This window comes from Myotis yumanensis, unplaced genomic scaffold, assembly GCF_028538775.1.
Source record: "Myotis yumanensis isolate MYYU_CA2020_CCGP unplaced genomic scaffold, mMyoYum1.0.hap1 SCAF_15, whole genome shotgun sequence".
Taxonomy (NCBI): Eukaryota; Metazoa; Chordata; class Mammalia; order Chiroptera; family Vespertilionidae; genus Myotis; species Myotis yumanensis.
In genome coordinates, this window is record NW_027223766.1 from 22,204,865 (window position 1) to 22,212,899 (window position 8,035).

Below are 8,035 nucleotides of genomic sequence, written 5' to 3' on the forward strand. Positions count from 1 at the left end.
GAGGAAGGGAATTAAGAAGTCTAAACTTCTAGCTATAAAATTAGTCACGGGGATGTAATGTACAGCTTAGGGAATAGAGTCGATCGTATCGTATTAACCATGTACAGTGACATATGGTTACTGGACTTATTGTAGTGACCACTTTGTAAGATATTTAAATGTTGAATCACTATGGTGTGCCCCTGAAACTCATATAATATTGTATGTCAACTATAATGAAAAATAAATTTTAAAAGGATCCCCTTTCAATGAAGCAGAGTTAAACTACGGTGGGTAACATAGTTAGAGTAGGTTAGACTAATTAGCTCCTCCTCTTTCTAGGGGCAGAAGCCTCATTTTCTACATTGTCTTAGGGAATTAGTTTCCTGGCCAGAAATGTTTTATTTCTGTTCAATAGTCTCTCGTTTCCTGCCTCTTTTCCAGGATAGAATTTCCCAGTATCTTAACAAGGACAGTGCAATGACTACACTCTGCTTATTGCACATGAGCTTTAGACAATAATGTCATTTCCAAACACAACAGCTTCACAGTTAAGAAGGCAATGAAGTTCAAAGTCTTTTTTTTTAAAGACATTGTTCTAATCATAACATTGCCATCTGAGTTAGTAATCCAAGTAGTTTTTTTCTTCTAATTTAGGGCTCAAAGACATTAACTTATTCCTATTTTTTCTTGACCTTGTGGTAATTCAAAACATGAAATGCTGTTTGACTAATATCACAGAAAACTATGTATGTGAATATATGCATGTGTGTGTGCATATCTATCTTATATAAAGTACTAAGTATGGTATAGCATAATATACATGATACAGATATAGTAAACTATATTTATATTTAGACATATCCTATATAATTAAAGGCTAATATGCAAATCGACCAAATGACTGAACTGCTTAATGCAGGAGCTGCCCCCTGGTGGTCAGTGTGCTCCTACAGGGGGAGCACCACTCAGCCAGAAGCTGGGCTCACGGCTGATGAGCGCAGTGACGGTGGCAGGAGCCTCTCCTGCCTCCACAGTAGTGCTAAGGACCCCGCAGGGGATGTCTGCCTGGTGGCTTAGGCCCATTCCCCACTGGCAGACATTCCCCAAGGGGTTCCGGACTGCGAAAGGGTGCAGGCTGGGCTGAGGAATGAATGTCGTGCACCAGGCCTCTAGTATATACATACGTTTATAGTAGTTTGTGTGATGATAATTAAACAACCACTTTACATATTACTATGTCAGTCATAAGATAATATATCTGTATCTACTATACTATATATATTATATAGCACCTATATCTACTAGGCTGTAGGTATAAGTACATGTCAATGTATATAATTTTAAACTATTAATAACATGTAATTTGAAGAAGAAAAAATCACAATTTTTAAAGTCTGAACCAATACACATAGGAATTCTCTTTTCAATGTAGACTGGCATATTAGTAATAATGAAAAAACATGTTTATTTTCTGTTTGAAATTAAAGAGAATGGAATCAATCTTTTCCAAATTATGCTCGGCGGAATGCATGGTACTCGGGCAGTTACCATGAGATTACTCTGAGTTTCTTCTCAAGCACCTCACAGAGATCTCAGAGGTCTGTCTCTAGCCCTTCAGGCAGCCTGATTAGAACAGACTCTCAGTATGGGGAAAATCCTGTCTGCTAATCTGCTAATCCTACAGTCACTTCCTACCTCCAAAACCCTGCACACGTCCAGTGGCAAGTCCCATCTTCAGGAATTGTCTTCCTGTCCTTAAGAGACTTTTTCTAATTTGTGGGTGACCTAAACATCCAGCCCAGGAAAATGTCATTCCTATCAATCTACTCTGGGAGATGAATCTGCATTTGAGTTATGTCTAGCTGTCCTCCACAGTGGACTCAAGACTTTACGCTGACATCCTTGGACTTCTGCTCTGCCCAGATTTTCAGTCAGCTTGGGCTTATTATCAACAAAAGGTTTAATATTAACCTTGGTAACTCTTTGCACAAACTGCCTGAAGTGGTTCTGTGATTAACATGATAAACAGCTAAAGCCTTCTACTTGGCACAGTCCACTTAAATTCTCTATTGTTGCTGGGTTACTTTTATTTAGTTCTTAGAATGGTGCCAGACACTCGATGTGCTATTTAATAAATACGTATTGATGATGATTGTAACTACCATCATTATTAAGGGATGTTGGGTAGTTATTAAGCTTTGGGATTCAACTGAATAAGATTAACATTTAGTCAAGGCCATTTGTAGAATCATACATGGAGTAAATGCCATAATGTAAGATCCTTGGGGTTTTTTTAAAAAAAAAAATTGAACTATAATTATTTTTCTTGAGCATTACAGTATTCATTTAAAATATTTTATTTTTGCAGCCTTTAGTTTCTCACCTCATGTTACTCAACTCTGTTTTAAATGGAGTATTTCCATCATTTTATTCTCTTTCTCCACAGATTCCCTATTGAAATATAAATTTTTCCACTTGGTCTTCTCAATTGCTCTGTCCTTGCCCCATTCTGAACTCTCCAACACACACACACACACACACACACACACACACACACACACACAATATCAAAGTTCTTTGACTTCATTATATTCCTCTCCTAAATATGTCAGTAGTTGTCACAGTCAACCTATCTTTTATCATGTATGGAATCTGTCAGTTACTGCTACATAACAAATAACCTCAAAACTTCAAGAATACAATGGCAAGCATTTGCTTTTTCCCTCCTGAGGCAGTGGGTTGCCGGGAATGAACTTCAGGCCACAATCAATAGCACTGGTCATTTTCACCATCTCTCATCCTGGCCCTGGGACCATCAGGCTATCTGGCATATTTTCTCATAAGACAAAAAAAGGACTAGGAAGTACACTGTGCAAACTCATTTTCAAGCTTCTGCTTGTATCACAACTGCAAACAACACATTGTCCAAACTAAGTCACATGGCCAAGCCAAAGTTGGAGATATATATGGGCAGACTGCCAAGTTACAAGGCAAAGTGTGAAGAATGTGCTCCAATAATTCAATCTACCACAAGGGACAAGACAATATATGTCTTTTCATGTACCCAGCCTGCATTGGGTGCTACTATCTCCTAATAACTTAGAATTGCTGTCATAAATAAAAATGGAAAATATTATGCTAAGAGAAATAAACCAATCTGAGAAAGACAAATATCTCATGATCTCACTTATATGTGGGAATATAATGAACAAAATGAATTGACCAACAAAATCCGACTGAAGCATGGAGGTATTTTTCAGGAGTACTAGGCTTAGATCCTAAACTGCAAGAGTATGCCAGAGTTGTTGCTACAAAAAAAAAAATCTTTACTTTGCAGTGAACAGCCTGTGCATGCAGTCATCATTTTTGTATTTGAGCTACTGCTTCAATTCCAAATGTGGCTCTCACCTGCGGAATCTATTTGTGTAACCTTATCCTACCTTTCTTTTTCTCATCAAAAAACATTTATTTATCAGCCTTTTTAGTTTTACTTTCTCTGAACACTTAGGACATTATCAGCAATTACAGAAATAAGTAAATTTTTTTACAACTGTGGCAGCATGGTGTATAAATTATAATTATGAAAATGACTTTATCACACCATTAGTTCCCATTGACACCATAAAAGCCATTAGGGAAAAGTACAAAATGTTAAATTAAATTGATTTAGATAACATATCTCCTTTTAAATACAGTTAATGGGGGGCAGGGAGGAATAATCTTTTCTTGTCAAAGTGTTGGTACGCATGGATAAGAGCATTACTTTTATCCCTGTATAAATAACTACAATGCATTATGATAAACAGAAGCTTCATACCATCCTAAAAGAAAAAACTAAGCAATTTGTTGCAACCAATTGTAATGCAGATTTCTTTTGCACGTCTCCAAAATTCCATTCTCTCACATCAGCTCAGATAGCATCAAACTTACCAGAAGGAGGAAATGAGTATATTTACATGTAAAGTGAATTATCTTTAGTGCACTTGTGGCTGTACATCCACTTGAATTTCTCTTTTCTGTGTTTTTAAGATACCACTTTTTCTCTTTCAGAACATAGCTGAGAGTACACATAGCTTTAAAAAGATCTCTCAAATAATTTATTTGTATTTTGAGGAGAATTAGAGTCAGGTCTATTAATTAGGCTAATAACTTATATCCCATTCTGTCTCATAGATCCACCTGCAATAGCAGATTAAATTATTTGGAAAGTATGTCCATTAAAATATGATCTCTTGCAGCAGAAATGTTTGAGTATCTTACATGACTAGGCTCCAAATAAGAATTTAATAAAAATTTAATTAATGAAAATGGTCAGTATTGATTGACTGATGTATTTTAATCCATTGTGAACAACAATTTAGGCTGCTTTTTAATTGTGCTTAAATATTTTTATTGAGTAAATTAAGGTAAAATAGAGTTAGAAGGTCTGGCAGCATTAACGAATATCAGTTGTGTTTCTTTTACTCTAACATAGTAATCAATTGTATTGTTTTCCACTCTCTGCTAATGAGTTATTGACAGTGCTGCAACCTGTGTTCTCTGAAATATACCATCTCATGTGTGAAATATTGAGCTGAGCCCTGTGTCCCTGGGAGCAGAAATGGTTAAGAAATTTCTCCATCACTTTATGTTCCTGAAAACAAATAACTACAAAGGACCATCTTGCCCTCTTTATAGATCAGAGAAAGGACCCACCGGCACCCCATCTGGTGACTCCCATAAGACTCATTGCTCACCCTTCTTCATGATTGCATTATTGAGATGTCTCCATAAGACCCAAGTTTTCTTCTTTTTCTTTGAGGCATTCTGCATTAATGAATAGTTTTCCTACTGCATCAGCCTAAATAAAACCATCCCCTTAATTGTGCAGTGCATTCCATCTTTCATGTGAGAGATGCCTTGGAATTGAAATACATAATTAGCATAAAATAAATAAGATAAGTAAATAAAAACATTAAATACTTTATTAACATATAGAATTCTATTTTAAGATGCACACACACACACAATGCAGATATCTAATGACATAGCTTAGAGAGAAAAGTGAAATTTAACAAGTTACTGAGTGAAAATAGTCTCAATAATAGATTATTCTAATTTTTCAGGTAGATACCCAAAAGAAGCGTTGCTGGGTCATAGAGTAACTCTATTCTATAATTTTTGAGAGGCTCCATACTGTTTTCCATAGTGGCTGTACCACTTTACATTCCCAGCAGCAGTGAATGAGGGTTCCTTTTCTTCCACAACCTCTCCAATACTTATTACTTATCTTGTTGAGAATAGCTATTGTAACACATTGGAGGTGGTACTTCATTGTAGTTTTGAGTTGCATTTTCCTAGTAGTTAGTGAAGTTGAACTTCTTTTCATATATCCATTGGCCAGTGGTCTAACTCATTACACATCTTCCCTCCCCAGTTCTCACAATCTAACAGGTGCTAGCATGTCTCATTTCAGATCTAAATGTGTAGATGTAGGAGGCTTTGTGCTGGTAGAAGTGCTTCTTAGAGCTCTGAGATCGTGCTATATACAGACCCAGTTATGTAAAAGAGATCACCAGGGTTGTGCTTTTGTTAAAGTTCCATCAGAAAAGAGATTTTAATTTTGGACCTCAGTAAGAGCATAAGTAAATGATTGCCCTAGTTAGTTATCTTAATCTCCATGTGGCACACATAAATATCCTATATAATAAAAGCCTAATATGCAAATTGACTGAACAGCAAAATGACCAGCAGAATGACCAATCGCTATGACATGCACTGACCACCAGGGGGCAGACATTCAATGCAGGAGCTGCCCCCAGCCTGCAGGCCCCAGGCCAGCCAAGGGGGGTGCCAGTGCCCCCCCCCCCCCAATTGCCCCACCGGTCGCCCCACAGATCAGCCCTGATGGCCAGCCAGGCTTAGGGATCCTACCCATGCACGAATTTCATGCACCGGGCTTCTAATAAATAAATAATAAAATAAAACAAAAACTTTTAAACCTGCATTGACCATGAAGTCAATGTTCCTCATATAGGTCTTATTAAAATTAGGTCACCTGGAAAGAAAATAAAATTTATTAATACCAGGAGTGAAAGAGAGGATATCACTACACATCCCAAAATTCAAAAGGATAATAAAGAATACTAAGAACTATATTTTATTTCATTAAATTCAACAACTTAAATAAAAGAATATTAGAAAGATATACATTTTAATGCTCATTGATGAGGAAATTTTAAGTAAATAAAATTATAGACAATATTTCTCAAGAACATAGATGCAAAATTCTATAACAAAATATTAGCAGATTATATCTATTTATTATTACATATAATAAGAATTTCTGACTTTTTCTACAAATGGTCCTGAAACAAGTGAATATCCACATATAAAATAATGACATTGGACACTTATGTCACCACACACAAAAAAAATTAACTTAAAATAGATTAAATACCTAAATGTAACAGATAAAACTATTAAACTCTTAGAAGAAAGCATAGGATTAAATCTTTATGATCTCAGTTTTGGCAATACAGACTTAGATATGCCACCAATCAAAATTTATAACGTTTGTGCTTCAAAGGACACAGACAAGAAAGTGAAAAGCCAACCAATAACATAGGAGAAAAGACTTGCAAATCACATATCTGGTGAAGGATTTGTATCTTGAATATTTAAAGGACTCTTACAAATAAAAATGCAAATCACAATTACAATGAGATAAAGGATTTCAAATAGTAGGATGGCTATAATAAATTAAAAAATGGTAATTGCAAATTTTTCTGAGGATGTGAAGAAAGCAGAACTGTAATACCCTGTTGGTCAGAATGTAAAATAGTACAGCAGCCTTGAAAAACAGTCTGGTAGTTTTCAAATTGCAAACATAGAATGAAATATGACCCAACAATTCCACCCCTAGGAATATATTTAAGAGCAATGAAAACATATGCCCACACAAAAATTTGTGTGTGAGTATTTATAGCAGTATTGTTCCTGACACCCCAAAGGTGAAACAATCCAAATGTCCATCAACTGATTTATGGGTAAAAAAAAGTGTACTGTTACCAGTGGGGAGGGGTCCACGTCCCCACCTGTTACACCCGACCTCTAGTGTTTTCCTAAGCAAATAATGTTCCATTGTATGAATGAAATGAAATTCTTGTGATATCCTGAGAAAAAGAATTTTCTGAGACTCGCACAGGAGGATGAAATATTATACAAAGCCTTATTTCTGTGATATTACACCTGAGTCTCCATGTTCATATTTCCCTTTGTCCTGCCCAGAAAGAAATGTAGCTGTGGCTTCATCAGGGCTAAAATAAATGCCAGTGTCCAGAGTTATCATTCTATGTTAGGGCACAGTCCAATTCAGCATTAGGCTAGGTTAGTTTGTATTTCCTGCTACAGTCTATCGGTCCATTGCATGTAGGTTGTGCATGGCCATGCAGCTATGGAGGGAACACGGGCAGGAGCAAAGTCAAAGGAACCAAAGAGCCTAGAGAGCCACAAGCCAAGAGCCAAGAGTCAAGAGAGAGTGAACTTCTTTGTTTGGGGGATAATGTATCCCCAAATTTTCCTGGGTTTCAGTGGCTATACCTCTTGTAGCCAAGGGTTTCTGTTCTCAGGTTTGATTGACAAGTACCTTCCCTAGGTTACCCAAACTCACTGCATATGTGCCTGTCCTCCCTTTGTCCAGTCCTTTCCCCCAGTAATCTGCAGGGGATAGGCCCGTGATTCCCTGGGGAGTACAAAGTTGCAGCTTCCTGGTGAAGCTGCCCAAATGACATGCAGATAATGTCTGGTCTTCCCTTTGCTCCTTTCCTATTATTTTTAACTACCTAATTACAATGGTATCAGTATATTCATACAATGGAACATTATTTGCTTAGGAAAACACTAGAGGTCTGTTGCACAAAATTCTTGCACTGGGAGGGGGGGGGGGGTGGTCTAATCCCAGCAGCCTGCGCTCTATTGCAATCTGGGAGCCCTCAGGAGATGTCCAATTGATGGCTTAGGCCAGCTCCCTGTGGCTGTTGGACACCTTAGTGCTGCTGTGGAGGCAGGAAAG